At 62.9% G+C, this 18,804-nt stretch overlaps 3 non-coding genes and 1 pseudogene across 3 annotated transcripts; all 4 read left to right on the forward strand.

Annotated features, from left to right (window-relative positions):
* The first annotated feature begins 3,313 nt into the window (after positions 1-3,313).
* LOC142872557 (5S ribosomal RNA) lies at positions 3,314-3,432 on the forward strand. The gene has a single exon (XR_012920814.1). It is a non-coding gene; the product is annotated as a 5S ribosomal RNA (ribosomal RNA).
* A 3,772-nt stretch (positions 3,433-7,204) lies between these two features.
* Positions 7,205-7,323, forward strand: LOC142872600 (uncharacterized; annotated as a pseudogene).
* A 3,774-nt stretch (positions 7,324-11,097) lies between these two features.
* Positions 11,098-11,216, forward strand: LOC142872558 (5S ribosomal RNA). The gene has a single exon (XR_012920815.1). It is a non-coding gene; the product is annotated as a 5S ribosomal RNA (ribosomal RNA).
* Positions 11,217-14,986: 3,770 nt separating this feature from the next.
* Positions 14,987-15,105, forward strand: LOC142872559 (5S ribosomal RNA). The gene has a single exon (XR_012920816.1). It is a non-coding gene; the product is annotated as a 5S ribosomal RNA (ribosomal RNA).
* The last annotated feature ends 3,699 nt before the right edge of the window (positions 15,106-18,804 follow it).

Here is an 18,804-nt window from a genome sequence, read left to right on the forward strand (position 1 = left end):
CATTATTTTTAAAAAGTGTCTCTTACCTCTAGGATTGCATTTTCTTTTCTCTCTCTCTTCAAGCAGATGATGGGAGTACAAGTATTCAGGTGACATGTGTTGCCCGTGCCCCCCTCCCCCCTGTGTTCTTTTTTTTTTTTTTTTTTTTGAGACAGAGTCTCGTTTTGCTGCCCAGGCTAGAGTGAGTGCCATGGCGTCAGCCTAGCTCACAGCAACCTCAATCTCCGGGCTCAAGCAATCCTGCTGCCTCAGCCTCCCGAGTAGTTGGGACTACAGGCATGCACCACCACGCCCGGCTGTGTTTTTCTATATATATTAGTTGGCCAATTAATTTCTCTCTATTTTTAGTGGAGACGGGGTCTCGCTCTTGCTCAGGCTGGTTTCGAACTCCTGACCTGGAGCAATCCGCCCGCCTCGGCCTCCCAGAGAGCTAGGATTACAGGCGTGAGCCACCGCGCCCGGCCCCCCCTGTGTTCTTATTCATATACCTCTCATGTTGTTCCAGCGTATTGTGGGGGTACCAATGTTAAGGTCGGGTGCCTTGCCCTCTCCAAGCCTCCCCCCTCGGGTCAGAGCTTCAAGTGCGCCCATCCCCCAGTCGGTGCGCACCCACCCCATGCCTAATGGATGTGTATGCCCCTCCCCTCCCCCCACCCGCCCGACACCCACCCGATGAAGGTGATTCCTCTCTGTCCACTTAGGCGTCCATCCGTTCGTACCAATTTGCTGGTGAGCGCGCTCACGTGGTGCTCGTGTGTCCATTCTTGGGCTACCTGGCTTACTGGAACGGGTTCCAGCTCTGGCCAGGAGAACACGAGAGGCGCCCCCTCACCGCTGCTCCTCACAGCCGAATGGCACTCCGTGGTGTCCACGCGCCACATTTTATTGATGCACTCCTGGATGGATGGGCACTCGGGTCGCTTCCACGTCTTTGCGATTGTGAATTGTGCCCTAACTGTCACCCTAACCCTTACCCAGCCCCCGTCTCCTCTGCCCCTGCCTGACGCACTCCTCCCCGGCCAGGCCCGTCACTGTCCTGGGCCCCCGCCTGACCGGCTCCTCCCCGCCCGGCCTGTCACCGTCCTCTGCCCCTGCCTGACATGCTCCTTCCCGCCCGCCCGGCCTCTCACCGTCCTCGGCCCCTGCCTGACCGGCTCCTCCGTCGCCTGGGCCTTCCAAGGGCTTGGTGTGGACGCTGCTTCCAGGAAGCCCTCCAGAAACCCGGCAGCAGGGTGGCCGCAGCAGTCTCCAGCAGCCGTCCCTAAGTCGCGTGAGTGCGGGGGACGTGCCCCCGCTGTGCCGCGGGGGCCCAGCCTGGTGTCTTCCCTGAGGCCCTGCGGCTGCCGGCTGGGCTGCCGCTCCCCGCAAGGGGAGAGCCGGGGAGGTGGGGACCGCCTCCTGATGGGGACGTACACGCAGCTCTCCACGTCGGATTCCGGGGCTCTCTGTCCTGCCCGAAGGCCCAGCTGGCCTGCGGGTCCTTAGAGTGGCAAAAACATCCGAAAACTGAGATTGAGGGTCCGGTGGGTGTCTGCACTTTTGTGCTGGGCACCCCAGGGAGGCCCGGGGGCTGGCTGGACAACGTGGTCTGCTGGGCGGGGGGGTTGGAGGAGCAACTGATGCCCTTTGCACTTTGGGTAGCAAGAGTCTGAGGTGTCTCTGAGCCCTGTGCCCTGTGGGGGGGGGGCCGGGGGGGAGGAGGAGGAGGAGGAGGAGGAGGAGGAGGTGGGAAGGGCCGGGGCCTGCAGTCCTGTTCCCGGGGTGGCACGGCAAGTGGCTTCTTCCACAGGCTGCTTGGCCTGGGCTCCCTGCACCTGGGCCTTTGGAGGACCGGCCCTGTGCTTGCCAACACTTCCTGCAGGGACCCAGAGCTGGGAGGTGGCATCTCTCAGCCCTGGGTCGGGCAGAGCCCCAGCGGGCCATGCCCACAACCTCTCTCAGCACCGGTCCCCCAGAAGGCTCCTTTGGGACCAGGATTCTCTTGCGGTGACTCTTTAAGGTCTGGCCCCTGGATGGAGGGGCACCAGGAGTAGAGGAGCAGGAAGGGGAAGGGGGTGGCCGTGCGAGGGGACACTTTGAGGCCAAGTCCCAGCTTCAGCCTGATCCTCCTGGGAACCCCGCTCTGAGACAAGGAGCCGGGCTTCGCATTCCCACAGCAGCCAGTCGTGGGCTGAGGACACCTGGGGCGTTGGGAACTCCCTGGCTTCTCCTTGGTTTAACGTCTAGAGCTGCTTGTGAATCGCGCCGCCACACACACCCGAGCGCAGGTGTCTTCCGCACAGACTGCGGGCCTCGCTCTTCTGAATGCCGCTAGCTCGCCACCCACCCACGGGTGAACCTGGTCAGGGTGCTTTCTCTCGGGGGCAGACTCTTTTCCGGGCGGGCTACCGGTGTCTCTGTTTGCTCGTTTCTTCCTTCCATTTCGGGAAAGTCTTCCTTGCTGGGTGTGGAAATCTCCTATGCCTTCCCTCGCCTATTCTGTCAGCTTTAAAATTCTCTTTCAGTTGCCACCCTCACAGATGGATTAGGAAACTCTTTCCGGTGCACTCATTAGTGAAATGACCTCCAGGAAGCTGGAATCCAATATCTAATGGCCGATTTTTAGCCAGTCCACACGCCAGGGTGGTCGGGGTCCAATGCAGCCCCGGCCAGGCCCAGGCCCCTTGGACTGGGCCACAGGAGGACACGGAGGAGGGTCCCGGCCCCCACGAAGCGGTGCCGGCAGTTCTCCACGGGCTTGGGCGTTTTCCAGAGGTAGGAGATGGAGGGGACTGATTTCTTCAGCGCCCCCCAAACCACGCCACCCCACCCCACCCATGGGACACATCCCCAGAGAGAGACGCCCCATACACTGGCTGTGCCCCAGCCCTGGCCCGGGGGAATAGGCGGCAGCCCACCCACAGGGCGAGGGGGGGGCGCAGCTGAAAGGGGTTGTGGGGGAGGGCGGCCCCTGGCTGGGGTCAAAGGGCGAGCGTCCCGCGCGTGCGCAGTCAGCGGCAGGCAGCGACGCGCTGGGGGTGGGCAGCGGGTAGGTGAAGGAGGCCGGGCGAGGAGACGAGGGGGGCTGGGAGGGCTCCACCTTGGCGAGTCCAGCCGTGGAGGCGCATCTTGTGTGAGTGTGAGTGAGTGTGAGTGTGTGTGTGTGTGTATAGAGAGACAGCCCCCCGCCCCGCCCCGCCCCGCCCCGCCCATCACCCCCGTCCCGGCGAACTCAACCGGCCCGGCCCGGCGCGGGGCCTGGGGTGGGAGGTGGCGGCGGGGAAGCCCAGAGAGGCTCGGCTTCTCGAGCGGGGCAGGGGCGCCCTCCGCCGCCGTCTAGGGCCACACCACCCTGAACGCCCCCGATCTCGTCTGGTCTCGGAAGCTAAGCAGGGTCGGGCCTGGTTAGTACTTGGATGGGAGACCGCCTGGGAATACCGGGTGCCACAGGCTGCTGCTTTTTTTTTTTTTTTTTTTTTTTTGCCTCTTGTTCTGTCCCCTTTCTGGGAGCGCGGCGGCGGCCGGGGGTGGGGGTCACCCCCACCCTCAGCGCCCGCCCGCGGTGCCTGGCGCCCTAGCCCGCACCGTGGGGCCTCCTCTTGTCCCAAGCCGCGACACCACCGCCACGCGGCAGCATGCGTGGCATCTGGACTGTCAGGTCTCAGACCAAAGGTCTGCTCTGTGGGAACCGACACGCTGGAGGAAACCTTGAGAGTCTGAGAGGGGAGGGAGTTCCAGAAGAAGGCCAGGATGTCATTTTGAGGGAGTATGTGACCAGAACTCGTCCCGTTGCTTTTGGGGTTCTATGGGCTACACGCAGGAATCTTTGGTGGTGGCACCTGATGTTGGGGGATCCGGAGTCACACCCAGACCTGCTCCACAGGCCTCCTTTTACTTTTCTCTTCGGATTCATTATTTTTAAAAAGTGTCTCTTACCTCTAGGATTGCATTTTCTTTTCTCTCTCTCTTCAAGCAGATGATGGGAGTACAAGTATTCAGGTGACATGTGTTGCCCGTGCCCCCCTCCCCCCTGTGTTCTTTTTTTTTTTTTTTTTTTTTGAGACAGAGTCTCGTTTTGCTGCCCAGGCTAGAGTGAGTGCCATGGCGTCAGCCTAGCTCACAGCAACCTCAATCTCCGGGCTCAAGCAATCCTGCTGCCTCAGCCTCCCGAGTAGTTGGGACTACAGGCATGCACCACCACGCCCGGCTGTGTTTTTCTATATATATTAGTTGGCCAATTAATTTCTCTCTATTTTTAGTGGAGACGGGGTCTCGCTCTTGCTCAGGCTGGTTTCGAACTCCTGACCTGGAGCAATCCGCCCGCCTCGGCCTCCCAGAGAGCTAGGATTACAGGCGTGAGCCACCGCGCCCGGCCCCCCCTGTGTTCTTATTCATATACCTCTCATGTTGTTCCAGCGTATTGTGGGGGTACCAATGTTAAGGTCGGGTGCCTTGCCCTCTCCAAGCCTCCCCCCTCGGGTCAGAGCTTCAAGTGCGCCCATCCCCCAGTCGGTGCGCACCCACCCCATGCCTAATGGATGTGTATGCCCCTCCCCTCCCCCCACCCGCCCGACACCCACCCGATGAAGGTGATTCCTCTCTGTCCACTTAGGCGTCCATCCGTTCGTACCAATTTGCTGGTGAGCGCGCTCACGTGGTGCTCGTGTGTCCATTCTTGGGCTACCTGGCTTACTGGAACGGGTTCCAGCTCTGGCCAGGAGAACACGAGAGGCGCCCCCTCACCGCTGCTCCTCACAGCCGAATGGCACTCCGTGGTGTCCACGCGCCACATTTTATTGATGCACTCCTGGATGGATGGGCACTCGGGTCGCTTCCACGTCTTTGCGATTGTGAATTGTGCCCTAACTGTCACCCTAACCCTTACCCAGCCCCCGTCTCCTCTGCCCCTGCCTGACGCACTCCTCCCCGGCCAGGCCCGTCACTGTCCTGGGCCCCCGCCTGACCGGCTCCTCCCCGCCCGGCCTGTCACCGTCCTCTGCCCCTGCCTGACATGCTCCTTCCCGCCCGCCCGGCCTCTCACCGTCCTCGGCCCCTGCCTGACCGGCTCCTCCGTCGCCTGGGCCTTCCAAGGGCTTGGTGTGGACGCTGCTTCCAGGAAGCCCTCCAGAAACCCGGCAGCAGGGTGGCCGCAGCAGTCTCCAGCAGCCGTCCCTAAGTCGCGTGAGTGCGGGGGACGTGCCCCCGCTGTGCCGCGGGGGCCCAGCCTGGTGTCTTCCCTGAGGCCCTGCGGCTGCCGGCTGGGCTGCCGCTCCCCGCAAGGGGAGAGCCGCGGAGGTGGGGACCGCCTCCTGATGGGGACGTACACGCAGCTCTCCACGTCGGATTCCGGGGCTCTCTGTCCTGCCCGAAGGCCCAGCTGGCCTGCGGGTCCTTAGAGTGGCAAAAACATCCGAAAACTGAGATTGAGGGTCCGGTGGGTGTCTGCACTTTTGTGCTGGGCACCCCAGGGAGGCCCGGGGGCTGGCTGGACAACGTGGTCTGCTGGGCGGGGGGGTTGGAGGAGCAACTGATGCCCTTTGCACTTTGGGTAGCAAGAGTCTGAGGTGTCTCTGAGCCCTGTGCCCTGTGGGGGGGGGGCCGGGGGGGAGGAGGAGGAGGAGGAGGAGGAGGAGGAGGTGGGAAGGGCCGGGGCCTGCAGTCCTGTTCCCGGGGTGGCACGGCAAGTGGCTTCTTCCACAGGCTGCTTGGCCTGGGCTCCCTGCACCTGGGCCTTTGGAGGACCGGCCCTGTGCTTGCCAACACTTCCTGCAGGGACCCAGAGCTGGGAGGTGGCATCTCTCAGCCCTGGGTCGGGCAGAGCCCCAGCGGGCCATGCCCACAACCTCTCTCAGCACCGGTCCCCCAGAAGGCTCCTTTGGGACCAGGATTCTCTTGCGGTGACTCTTTAAGGTCTGGCCCCTGGATGGAGGGGCACCAGGAGTAGAGGAGCAGGAAGGGGAAGGGGGTGGCCGTGCGAGGGGACACTTTGAGGCCAAGTCCCAGCTTCAGCCTGATCCTCCTGGGAACCCCGCTCTGAGACAAGGAGCCGGGCTTCGCATTCCCACAGCAGCCAGTCGTGGGCTGAGGACACCTGGGGCGTTGGGAACTCCCTGGCTTCTCCTTGGTTTAACGTCTAGAGCTGCTTGTGAATCGCGCCGCCACACACACCCGAGCGCAGGTGTCTTCCGCACAGACTGCGGGCCTCGCTCTTCTGAATGCCGCTAGCTCGCCACCCACCCACGGGTGAACCTGGTCAGGGTGCTTTCTCTCGGGGGCAGACTCTTTTCCGGGCGGGCTACCGGTGTCTCTGTTTGCTCGTTTCTTCCTTCCATTTCGGGAAAGTCTTCCTTGCTGGGTGTGGAAATCTCCTATGCCTTCCCTCGCCTATTCTGTCAGCTTTAAAATTCTCTTTCAGTTGCCACCCTCACAGATGGATTAGGAAACTCTTTCCGGTGCACTCATTAGTGAAATGACCTCCAGGAAGCTGGAATCCAATATCTAATGGCCGATTTTTAGCCAGTCCACACGCCAGGGTGGTCGGGGTCCAATGCAGCCCCGGCCAGGCCCAGGCCCCTTGGACTGGGCCACAGGAGGACACGGAGGAGGGTCCCGGCCCCCACGAAGCGGTGCCGGCAGTTCTCCACGGGCTTGGGCGTTTTCCAGAGGTAGGAGATGGAGGGGACTGATTTCTTCAGCGCCCCCCAAACCACGCCACCCCACCCCACCCATGGGACACATCCCCAGAGAGAGACGCCCCATACACTGGCTGTGCCCCAGCCCTGGCCCGGGGGAATAGGCGGCAGCCCACCCACAGGGCGAGGGGGGGGGCGCAGCTGAAAGGGGTTGTGGGGGAGGGCGGCCCCTGGCTGGGGTCAAAGGGCGAGCGTCCCGCGCGTGCGCAGTCAGCGGCAGGCAGCGACGCGCTGGGGGTGGGCAGCGGGTAGGTGAAGGAGGCCGGGCGATGAGACGAGGGGGGCTGGGAGGGCTCCACCTTGGCGAGTCCAGCCGTGGAGGCGCATCTTGTGTGAGTGTGAGTGAGTGTGAGTGTGTGTGTGTGTGTATAGAGAGACAGCCCCCCGCCCCGCCCCGCCCCGCCCCGCCCATCACCCCCGTCCCGGCGAACTCAACCGGCCCGGCCCGGCGCGGGGCCTGGGGCGGGAGGCGGCGGCGGGGAAGCCCAGAGAGGCTCGGCTTCTCGAGCGGGGCAGGGGCGCCCTCCGCCGCCGTCTAGGGCCACACCACCCTGAACGCCCCCGATCTCGTCTGGTCTCGGAAGCTAAGCAGGGTCGGGCCTGGTTAGTTCTTGGATGGGAGACCGCCTGGGAATACCGGGTGCCACAGGCTGCTGCTTTTTTTTTTTTTTTTTTTTTTTTTTTTGCCTCTTGTTCTGTCCCCTTTCTGGGAGCGCGGCGGCGGCCCGGGGTGGGGGTCACCCCCACCCTCAGCGCCCGCCCGCGGTGCCTGGCGCCCCAGCCCGCACCGTGGGGCCTCCTCTTGTCCCAAGCCGCGACACCGCCGCCACGCGGCAGCATGCGTGGCATCTGGACTGTCAGGTCTCAGACCAAAGGTCTGCTCTGTGGGAACCGACACGCTGGAGGAAACCTTGAGAGTCTGAGAGGGGAGGGAGTTCCAGAAGAAGGCCAGGATGTCATTTTGAGGGAGTATGTGACCAGAACTCGTCCCGTTGCTTTTGGGGTTCTATGGGCTACACGCAGGAATCTTTGGTGGTGGCACCTGATGTTGGGGGATCCGGAGTCACACCCAGACCTGCTCCACAGGCCTCCTTTTACTTTTCTCTTCGGATTCATTATTTTTAAAAAGTGTCTCTTACCTCTAGGATTGCATTTTCTTTTCTCTCTCTCTTCAAGCAGATGATGGGAGTACAAGTATTCAGGTGACATGTGTTGCCCGTGCCCCCCTCCCCCCTGTGTTCTTTTTTTTTTTTTTTTTTTTGAGACAGAGTCTCGTTTTGCTGCCCAGGCTAGAGTGAGTGCCATGGCGTCAGCCTAGCTCACAGCAACCTCAATCTCCGGGCTCAAGCAATCCTGCTGCCTCAGCCTCCCGAGTAGTTGGGACTACAGGCATGCACCACCACGCCCGGCTGTGTTTTTCTATATATATTAGTTGGCCAATTAATTTCTCTCTATTTTTAGTGGAGACGGGGTCTCGCTCTTGCTCAGGCTGGTTTCGAACTCCTGACCTGGAGCAATCCGCCCGCCTCGGCCTCCCAGAGAGCTAGGATTACAGGCGTGAGCCACCGCGCCCGGCCCCCCCTGTGTTCTTATTCATATACCTCTCATGTTGTTCCAGCGTATTGTGGGGGTACCAATGTTAAGGTCGGGTGCCTTGCCCTCTCCAAGCCTCCCCCCTCGGGTCAGAGCTTCAAGTGCGCCCATCCCCCAGTCGGTGCGCACCCACCCCATGCCTAATGGATGTGTATGCCCCTCCCCTCCCCCCACCCGCCCGACACCCACCCGATGAAGGTGATTCCTCTCTGTCCACTTAGGCGTCCATCCGTTCGTACCAATTTGCTGGTGAGCGCGCTCACGTGGTGCTCGTGTGTCCATTCTTGGGCTACCTGGCTTACTGGAACGGGTTCCAGCTCTGGCCAGGAGAACACGAGAGGCGCCCCCTCACCGCTGCTCCTCACAGCCGAATGGCACTCCGTGGTGTCCACGCGCCACATTTTATTGATGCACTCCTGGATGGATGGGCACTCGGGTCGCTTCCACGTCTTTGCGATTGTGAATTGTGCCCTAACTGTCACCCTAACCCTTACCCAGCCCCCGTCTCCTCTGCCCCTGCCTGACGCACTCCTCCCCGGCCAGGCCCGTCACTGTCCTGGGCCCCCGCCTGACCGGCTCCTCCCCGCCCGGCCTGTCACCGTCCTCTGCCCCTGCCTGACATGCTCCTTCCCGCCCGCCCGGCCTCTCACCGTCCTCGGCCCCTGCCTGACCGGCTCCTCCGTCGCCTGGGCCTTCCAAGGGCTTGGTGTGGACGCTGCTTCCAGGAAGCCCTCCAGAAACCCGGCAGCAGGGTGGCCGCAGCAGTCTCCAGCAGCCGTCCCTAAGTCGCGTGAGTGCGGGGGACGTGCCCCCGCTGTGCCGCGGGGGCCCAGCCTGGTGTCTTCCCTGAGGCCCTGCGGCTGCCGGCTGGGCTGCCGCTCCCCGCAAGGGGAGAGCCGGGGAGGTGGGGACCGCCTCCTGATGGGGACGTACACGCAGCTCTCCACGTCGGATTCCGGGGCTCTCTGTCCTGCCCGAAGGCCCAGCTGGCCTGCGGGTCCTTAGAGTGGCAAAAACATCCGAAAACTGAGATTGAGGGTCCGGTGGGTGTCTGCACTTTTGTGCTGGGCACCCCAGGGAGGCCCGGGGGCTGGCTGGACAACGTGGTCTGCTGGGCGGGGGGGTTGGAGGAGCAACTGATGCCCTTTGCACTTTGGGTAGCAAGAGTCTGAGGTGTCTCTGAGCCCTGTGCCCTGTGGGGGGGGGGCCGGGGGGGAGGAGGAGGAGGAGGAGGAGGAGGAGGAGGTGGGAAGGGCCGGGGCCTGCAGTCCTGTTCCCGGGGTGGCACGGCAAGTGGCTTCTTCCACAGGCTGCTTGGCCTGGGCTCCCTGCACCTGGGCCTTTGGAGGACCGGCCCTGTGCTTGCCAACACTTCCTGCAGGGACCCAGAGCTGGGAGGTGGCATCTCTCAGCCCTGGGTCGGGCAGAGCCCCAGCGGGCCATGCCCACAACCTCTCTCAGCACCGGTCCCCCAGAAGGCTCCTTTGGGACCAGGATTCTCTTGCGGTGACTCTTTAAGGTCTGGCCCCTGGATGGAGGGGCACCAGGAGTAGAGGAGCAGGAAGGGGAAGGGGGTGGCCGTGCGAGGGGACACTTTGAGGCCAAGTCCCAGCTTCAGCCTGATCCTCCTGGGAACCCCGCTCTGAGACAAGGAGCCGGGCTTCGCATTCCCACAGCAGCCAGTCGTGGGCTGAGGACACCTGGGGCGTTGGGAACTCCCTGGCTTCTCCTTGGTTTAACGTCTAGAGCTGCTTGTGAATCGCGCCGCCACACACACCCGAGCGCAGGTGTCTTCCGCACAGACTGCGGGCCTCGCTCTTCTGAATGCCGCTAGCTCGCCACCCACCCACGGGTGAACCTGGTCAGGGTGCTTTCTCTCGGGGGCAGACTCTTTTCCGGGCGGGCTACCGGTGTCTCTGTTTGCTCGTTTCTTCCTTCCATTTCGGGAAAGTCTTCCTTGCTGGGTGTGGAAATCTCCTATGCCTTCCCTCGCCTATTCTGTCAGCTTTAAAATTCTCTTTCAGTTGCCACCCTCACAGATGGATTAGGAAACTCTTTCCGGTGCACTCATTAGTGAAATGACCTCCAGGAAGCTGGAATCCAATATCTAATGGCCGATTTTTAGCCAGTCCACACGCCAGGGTGGTCGGGGTCCAATGCAGCCCCGGCCAGGCCCAGGCCCCTTGGACTGGGCCACAGGAGGACACGGAGGAGGGTCCCGGCCCCCACGAAGCGGTGCCGGCAGTTCTCCACGGGCTTGGGCGTTTTCCAGAGGTAGGAGATGGAGGGGACTGATTTCTTCAGCGCCCCCCAAACCACGCCACCCCACCCCACCCATGGGACACATCCCCAGAGAGAGACGCCCCATACACTGGCTGTGCCCCAGCCCTGGCCCGGGGGAATAGGCGGCAGCCCACCCACAGGGCGAGGGGGGGGCGCAGCTGAAAGGGGTTGTGGGGGAGGGCGGCCCCTGGCTGGGGTCAAAGGGCGAGCGTCCCGCGCGTGCGCAGTCAGCGGCAGGCAGCGACGCGCTGGGGGTGGGCAGCGGGTAGGTGAAGGAGGCCGGGCGAGGAGACGAGGGGGGCTGGGAGGGCTCCACCTTGGCGAGTCCAGCCGTGGAGGCGCATCTTGTGTGAGTGTGAGTGAGTGTGAGTGTGTGTGTGTGTGTATAGAGAGACAGCCCCCCGCCCCGCCCCGCCCCGCCCCGCCCATCACCCCCGTCCCGGCGAACTCAACCGGCCCGGCCCGGCGCGGGGCCTGGGGTGGGAGGTGGCGGCGGGGAAGCCCAGAGAGGCTCGGCTTCTCGAGCGGGGCAGGGGCGCCCTCCGCCGCCGTCTAGGGCCACACCACCCTGAACGCCCCCGATCTCGTCTGGTCTCGGAAGCTAAGCAGGGTCGGGCCTGGTTAGTACTTGGATGGGAGACCGCCTGGGAATACCGGGTGCCACAGGCTGCTGCTTTTTTTTTTTTTTTTTTTTTTTGCCTCTTGTTCTGTCCCCTTTCTGGGAGCGCGGCGGCGGCCGGGGGTGGGGGTCACCCCCACCCTCAGCGCCCGCCCGCGGTGCCTGGCGCCCTAGCCCGCACCGTGGGGCCTCCTCTTGTCCCAAGCCGCGACACCACCGCCACGCGGCAGCATGCGTGGCATCTGGACTGTCAGGTCTCAGACCAAAGGTCTGCTCTGTGGGAACCGACACGCTGGAGGAAACCTTGAGAGTCTGAGAGGGGAGGGAGTTCCAGAAGAAGGCCAGGATGTCATTTTGAGGGAGTATGTGACCAGAACTCGTCCCGTTGCTTTTGGGGTTCTATGGGCTACACGCAGGAATCTTTGGTGGTGGCACCTGATGTTGGGGGATCCGGAGTCACACCCAGACCTGCTCCACAGGCCTCCTTTTACTTTTCTCTTCGGATTCATTATTTTTAAAAAGTGTCTCTTACCTCTAGGATTGCATTTTCTTTTCTCTCTCTCTTCAAGCAGATGATGGGAGTACAAGTATTCAGGTGACATGTGTTGCCCGTGCCCCCCTCCCCCCTGTGTTCTTTTTTTTTTTTTTTTTTTTTGAGACAGAGTCTCGTTTTGCTGCCCAGGCTAGAGTGAGTGCCATGGCGTCAGCCTAGCTCACAGCAACCTCAATCTCCGGGCTCAAGCAATCCTGCTGCCTCAGCCTCCCGAGTAGTTGGGACTACAGGCATGCACCACCACGCCCGGCTGTGTTTTTCTATATATATTAGTTGGCCAATTAATTTCTCTCTATTTTTAGTGGAGACGGGGTCTCGCTCTTGCTCAGGCTGGTTTCGAACTCCTGACCTGGAGCAATCCGCCCGCCTCGGCCTCCCAGAGAGCTAGGATTACAGGCGTGAGCCACCGCGCCCGGCCCCCCCTGTGTTCTTATTCATATACCTCTCATGTTGTTCCAGCGTATTGTGGGGGTACCAATGTTAAGGTCGGGTGCCTTGCCCTCTCCAAGCCTCCCCCCTCGGGTCAGAGCTTCAAGTGCGCCCATCCCCCAGTCGGTGCGCACCCACCCCATGCCTAATGGATGTGTATGCCCCTCCCCTCCCCCCACCCGCCCGACACCCACCCGATGAAGGTGATTCCTCTCTGTCCACTTAGGCGTCCATCCGTTCGTACCAATTTGCTGGTGAGCGCGCTCACGTGGTGCTCGTGTGTCCATTCTTGGGCTACCTGGCTTACTGGAACGGGTTCCAGCTCTGGCCAGGAGAACACGAGAGGCGCCCCCTCACCGCTGCTCCTCACAGCCGAATGGCACTCCGTGGTGTCCACGCGCCACATTTTATTGATGCACTCCTGGATGGATGGGCACTCGGGTCGCTTCCACGTCTTTGCGATTGTGAATTGTGCCCTAACTGTCACCCTAACCCTTACCCAGCCCCCGTCTCCTCTGCCCCTGCCTGACGCACTCCTCCCCGGCCAGGCCCGTCACTGTCCTGGGCCCCCGCCTGACCGGCTCCTCCCCGCCCGGCCTGTCACCGTCCTCTGCCCCTGCCTGACATGCTCCTTCCCGCCCGCCCGGCCTCTCACCGTCCTCGGCCCCTGCCTGACCGGCTCCTCCGTCGCCTGGGCCTTCCAAGGGCTTGGTGTGGACGCTGCTTCCAGGAAGCCCTCCAGAAACCCGGCAGCAGGGTGGCCGCAGCAGTCTCCAGCAGCCGTCCCTAAGTCGCGTGAGTGCGGGGGACGTGCCCCCGCTGTGCCGCGGGGGCCCAGCCTGGTGTCTTCCCTGAGGCCCTGCGGCTGCCGGCTGGGCTGCCGCTCCCCGCAAGGGGAGAGCCGCGGAGGTGGGGACCGCCTCCTGATGGGGACGTACACGCAGCTCTCCACGTCGGATTCCGGGGCTCTCTGTCCTGCCCGAAGGCCCAGCTGGCCTGCGGGTCCTTAGAGTGGCAAAAACATCCGAAAACTGAGATTGAGGGTCCGGTGGGTGTCTGCACTTTTGTGCTGGGCACCCCAGGGAGGCCCGGGGGCTGGCTGGACAACGTGGTCTGCTGGGCGGGGGGGTTGGAGGAGCAACTGATGCCCTTTGCACTTTGGGTAGCAAGAGTCTGAGGTGTCTCTGAGCCCTGTGCCCTGTGGGGGGGGGGCCGGGGGGGAGGAGGAGGAGGAGGAGGAGGAGGAGGAGGTGGGAAGGGCCGGGGCCTGCAGTCCTGTTCCCGGGGTGGCACGGCAAGTGGCTTCTTCCACAGGCTGCTTGGCCTGGGCTCCCTGCACCTGGGCCTTTGGAGGACCGGCCCTGTGCTTGCCAACACTTCCTGCAGGGACCCAGAGCTGGGAGGTGGCATCTCTCAGCCCTGGGTCGGGCAGAGCCCCAGCGGGCCATGCCCACAACCTCTCTCAGCACCGGTCCCCCAGAAGGCTCCTTTGGGACCAGGATTCTCTTGCGGTGACTCTTTAAGGTCTGGCCCCTGGATGGAGGGGCACCAGGAGTAGAGGAGCAGGAAGGGGAAGGGGGTGGCCGTGCGAGGGGACACTTTGAGGCCAAGTCCCAGCTTCAGCCTGATCCTCCTGGGAACCCCGCTCTGAGACAAGGAGCCGGGCTTCGCATTCCCACAGCAGCCAGTCGTGGGCTGAGGACACCTGGGGCGTTGGGAACTCCCTGGCTTCTCCTTGGTTTAACGTCTAGAGCTGCTTGTGAATCGCGCCGCCACACACACCCGAGCGCAGGTGTCTTCCGCACAGACTGCGGGCCTCGCTCTTCTGAATGCCGCTAGCTCGCCACCCACCCACGGGTGAACCTGGTCAGGGTGCTTTCTCTCGGGGGCAGACTCTTTTCCGGGCGGGCTACCGGTGTCTCTGTTTGCTCGTTTCTTCCTTCCATTTCGGGAAAGTCTTCCTTGCTGGGTGTGGAAATCTCCTATGCCTTCCCTCGCCTATTCTGTCAGCTTTAAAATTCTCTTTCAGTTGCCACCCTCACAGATGGATTAGGAAACTCTTTCCGGTGCACTCATTAGTGAAATGACCTCCAGGAAGCTGGAATCCAATATCTAATGGCCGATTTTTAGCCAGTCCACACGCCAGGGTGGTCGGGGTCCAATGCAGCCCCGGCCAGGCCCAGGCCCCTTGGACTGGGCCACAGGAGGACACGGAGGAGGGTCCCGGCCCCCACGAAGCGGTGCCGGCAGTTCTCCACGGGCTTGGGCGTTTTCCAGAGGTAGGAGATGGAGGGGACTGATTTCTTCAGCGCCCCCCAAACCACGCCACCCCACCCCACCCATGGGACACATCCCCAGAGAGAGACGCCCCATACACTGGCTGTGCCCCAGCCCTGGCCCGGGGGAATAGGCGGCAGCCCACCCACAGGGCGAGGGGGGGGCGCAGCTGAAAGGGGTTGTGGGGGAGGGCGGCCCCTGGCTGGGGTCAAAGGGCGAGCGTCCCGCGCGTGCGCAGTCAGCGGCAGGCAGCGACGCGCTGGGGGTGGGCAGCGGGTAGGTGAAGGAGGCCGGGCGAGGAGACGAGGGGGGCTGGGAGGGCTCCACCTTGGCGAGTCCAGCCGTGGAGGCGCATCTTGTGTGAGTGTGAGTGAGTGTGAGTGTGTGTGTGTGTGTATAGAGAGACAGCCCCCCGCCCCGCCCCGCCCCGCCCCGCCCATCACCCCCGTCCCGGCGAACTCAACCGGCCCGGCCCGGCGCGGGGCCTGGGGTGGGAGGTGGCGGCGGGGAAGCCCAGAGAGGCTCGGCTTCTCGAGCGGGGCAGGGGCGCCCTCCGCCGCCGTCTAGGGCCACACCACCCTGAACGCCCCCGATCTCGTCTGGTCTCGGAAGCTAAGCAGGGTCGGGCCTGGTTAGTACTTGGATGGGAGACCGCCTGGGAATACCGGGTGCCACAGGCTGCTGCTTTTTTTTTTTTTTTTTTTTTTTGCCTCTTGTTCTGTCCCCTTTCTGGGAGCGCGGCGGCGGCTGGGGGTGGGGGTCACCCCCACCCTCAGCGCCCGCCCGCGGTGCCTGGCGCCCTAGCCCGCACCGTGGGGCCTCCTCTTGTCCCAAGCCGCGACACCACCGCCACGCGGCAGCATGCGTGGCATCTGGACTGTCAGGTCTCAGACCAAAGGTCTGCTCTGTGGGAACCGACACGCTGGAGGAAACCTTGAGAGTCTGAGAGGGGAGGGAGTTCCAGAAGAAGGCCAGGATGTCATTTTGAGGGAGTATGTGACCAGAACTCGTCCCGTTGCTTTTGGGGTTCTATGGGCTACACGCAGGAATCTTTGGTGGTGGCACCTGATGTTGGGGGATCCGGAGTCACACCCAGACCTGCTCCACAGGCCTCCTTTTACTTTTCTCTTCGGATTCATTATTTTTAAAAAGTGTCTCTTACCTCTAGGATTGCATTTTCTTTTCTCTCTCTCTTCAAGCAGATGATGGGAGTACAAGTATTCAGGTGACATGTGTTGCCCGTGCCCCCCTCCCCCCTGTGTTCTTTTTTTTTTTTTTTTTTTTTGAGACAGAGTCTCGTTTTGCTGCCCAGGCTAGAGTGAGTGCCATGGCGTCAGCCTAGCTCACAGCAACCTCAATCTCCGGGCTCAAGCAATCCTGCTGCCTCAGCCTCCCGAGTAGTTGGGACTACAGGCATGCACCACCACGCCCGGCTGTGTTTTTCTATATATATTAGTTGGCCAATTAATTTCTCTCTATTTTTAGTGGAGACGGGGTCTCGCTCTTGCTCAGGCTGGTTTCGAACTCCTGACCTGGAGCAATCCGCCCGCCTCGGCCTCCCAGAGAGCTAGGATTACAGGCGTGAGCCACCGCGCCCGGCCCCCCCTGTGTTCTTATTCATATACCTCTCATGTTGTTCCAGCGTATTGTGGGGGTACCAATGTTAAGGTCGGGTGCCTTGCCCTCTCCAAGCCTCCCCCCTCGGGTCAGAGCTTCAAGTGCGCCCATCCCCCAGTCGGTGCGCACCCACCCCATGCCTAATGGATGTGTATGCCCCTCCCCTCCCCCCACCCGCCCGACACCCACCCGATGAAGGTGATTCCTCTCTGTCCACTTAGGCGTCCATCCGTTCGTACCAATTTGCTGGTGAGCGCGCTCACGTGGTGCTCGTGTGTCCATTCTTGGGCTACCTGGCTTACTGGAACGGGTTCCAGCTCTGGCCAGGAGAACACGAGAGGCGCCCCCTCACCGCTGCTCCTCACAGCCGAATGGCACTCCGTGGTGTCCACGCGCCACATTTTATTGATGCACTCCTGGATGGATGGGCACTCGGGTCGCTTCCACGTCTTTGCGATTGTGAATTGTGCCCTAACTGTCACCCTAACCCTTACCCAGCCCCCGTCTCCTCTGCCCCTGCCTGACGCACTCCTCCCCGGCCAGGCCCGTCACTGTCCTGGGCCCCCGCCTGACCGGCTCCTCCCCGCCCGGCCTGTCACCGTCCTCTGCCCCTGCCTGACATGCTCCTTCCCGCCCGCCCGGCCTCTCACCGTCCTCGGCCCCTGCCTGACCGGCTCCTCCGTCGCCTGGGCCTTCCAAGGGCTTGGTGTGGACGCTGCTTCCAGGAAGCCCTCCAGAAACCCGGCAGCAGGGTGGCCGCAGCAGTCTCCAGCAGCCGTCCCTAAGTCGCGTGAGTGCGGGGGACGTGCCCCCGCTGTGCCGCGGGGGCCCAGCCTGGTGTCTTCCCTGAGGCCCTGCGGCTGCCGGCTGGGCTGCCGCTCCCCGCAAGGGGAGAGCCGCGGAGGTGGGGACCGCCTCCTGATGGGGACGTACACGCAGCTCTCCACGTCGGATTCCGGGGCTCTCTGTCCTGCCCGAAGGCCCAGCTGGCCTGCGGGTCCTTAGAGTGGCAAAAACATCCGAAAACTGAGATTGAGGGTCCGGTGGGTGTCTGCACTTTTGTGCTGGGCACCCCAGGGAGGCCCGGGGGCTGGCTGGACAACGTGGTCTGCTGGGCGGGGGGGTTGGAGGAGCAACTGATGCCCTTTGCACTTTGGGTAGCAAGAGTCTGAGGTGTCTCTGAGCCCTGTGCCCTGTGGGGGGGGGCCGGGGGGGAGGAGGAAGAGGAGGAGGAGGAGGAGGAGGTGGGAAGGGCCCGGGCCTGCAGTCCTGTTCCCGGGGTGGCACGGCAAGTGGCTTCTTCCACAGGCTGCTTGGCCTGGGCTCCCTGCACCTGGGCCTTTGGAGGACCGGCCCTGTGCTTGCCAACACTTCCTGCAGGGACCCAGAGCTGGGAGGTGGCATCTCTCAGCCCTGGGTCGGGCAGAGCCCCAGCGGGCCATGCCCACAACCTCTCTCAGCACCGGTCCCCCAGAAGGCTCCTTTGGGACCAGGATTCTCTTGCGGTGACTCTTTAAGGTCTGGCCCCTGGACGGAGGGGCACCAGGAGTAGAGGAGCAGGAAGGGGAAGGGGGTGGCCGTGCGAGGGGACACTTTGAGGCCAAGTCCCAGCTTCAGCCTGATCCTCCTGGGAACCCCGCTCTGAGACAAGGAGCCGGGCTTCGCATTCCCACAGCAGCCAGTCGTGGGCTGAGGACACCTGGGGCGTTGGGAACTCCCTGGCTTCTCCTTGGTTTAACGTCTAGAGCTGCTTGTGAATCGCGCCGCCACACACACCCGAGCGCAGGTGTCTTCCGCACAGACTGCGGGCCTCGCTCTTCTGAATGCCGCTAGCTCGCCACCCACCCACGGGTGAACCTGGTCAGGGTGCTTTCTCTAAGGGGCAGACTCTTTTCCGGGCGGGCTACCGGTGTCTCTGTTTGCTCGTTTCTTTCTTCCATTTCGGGAAAGGCTTCCTTGCTGGGTGTGGAAATCTCCTATGCCTTCCCTCGCCTATTCTGTCAGCTTTAAAATTCTCTTTCAGTTGCCACCCTCACAGATGGATTAGGAAACTCTTTCCGGTGCACTCATTAGTGAAATGACCTCCAGGAAGCTGGAATCCAATATCTAATGGCCGATTTTTAGCGAGTCCACACGCCAGGGTGGTCGGGGTCCAATGCAGCCCCGGCCAGGCCCAGGCCCCTTGGACTGGGCCACAGGAGGACACGGAGGAGGGTCCCGGCCCCCACGAAGCGGTGCCGGCAGTTCTCCACGGGCTTGGGCGTTTTCCAGAGGTAGGAGATGGAGGGGACTGATTTCTTCAGCGCCCCCCAAACCACGCCACCCCACCCCACCCATGGGACACATCCCCAGAGAGAGACGCCCCATACACTGGCTGTGCCCCAGCCCTGGCCCGGGGGAATAGGCGGCAGCCCACCCACAGGGCGAGGGGGGGGGCGCAGCTGAAAGGGGTTGTGGGGGAGGGCGGCCCCTGGCTGGAGTCAAAGGGCGAGCGTCCCGCGCGTGCGCAGTCAGCGGCAGGCAGCGACGCGCTGGGGGTGGGCAGCGGGTAGGTGAAGGAGGCCGGGCGAGGAGACGAGGGGGGCTGGGAGGGCTCCACCTTGGCGAGTCCAGCCGTGGAGGCGCATCTTGTGTGAGTGTGAGTGAGTGTGAGTGTGTGTGTGTGTGTATAGAGAGACAGCCCCCCGCCCCGCCCCGCCCCGCCCATCACCCCCGTCCCGGCGAACTCAACCGGCCCGGCCCGGCGCGGGGCCTGGGGCGGG

This window comes from Microcebus murinus, chromosome 8 (genome assembly GCF_040939455.1).
Source record: "Microcebus murinus isolate Inina chromosome 8, M.murinus_Inina_mat1.0, whole genome shotgun sequence".
NCBI lineage: Eukaryota > Metazoa > Chordata > Mammalia > Primates > Cheirogaleidae > Microcebus > Microcebus murinus.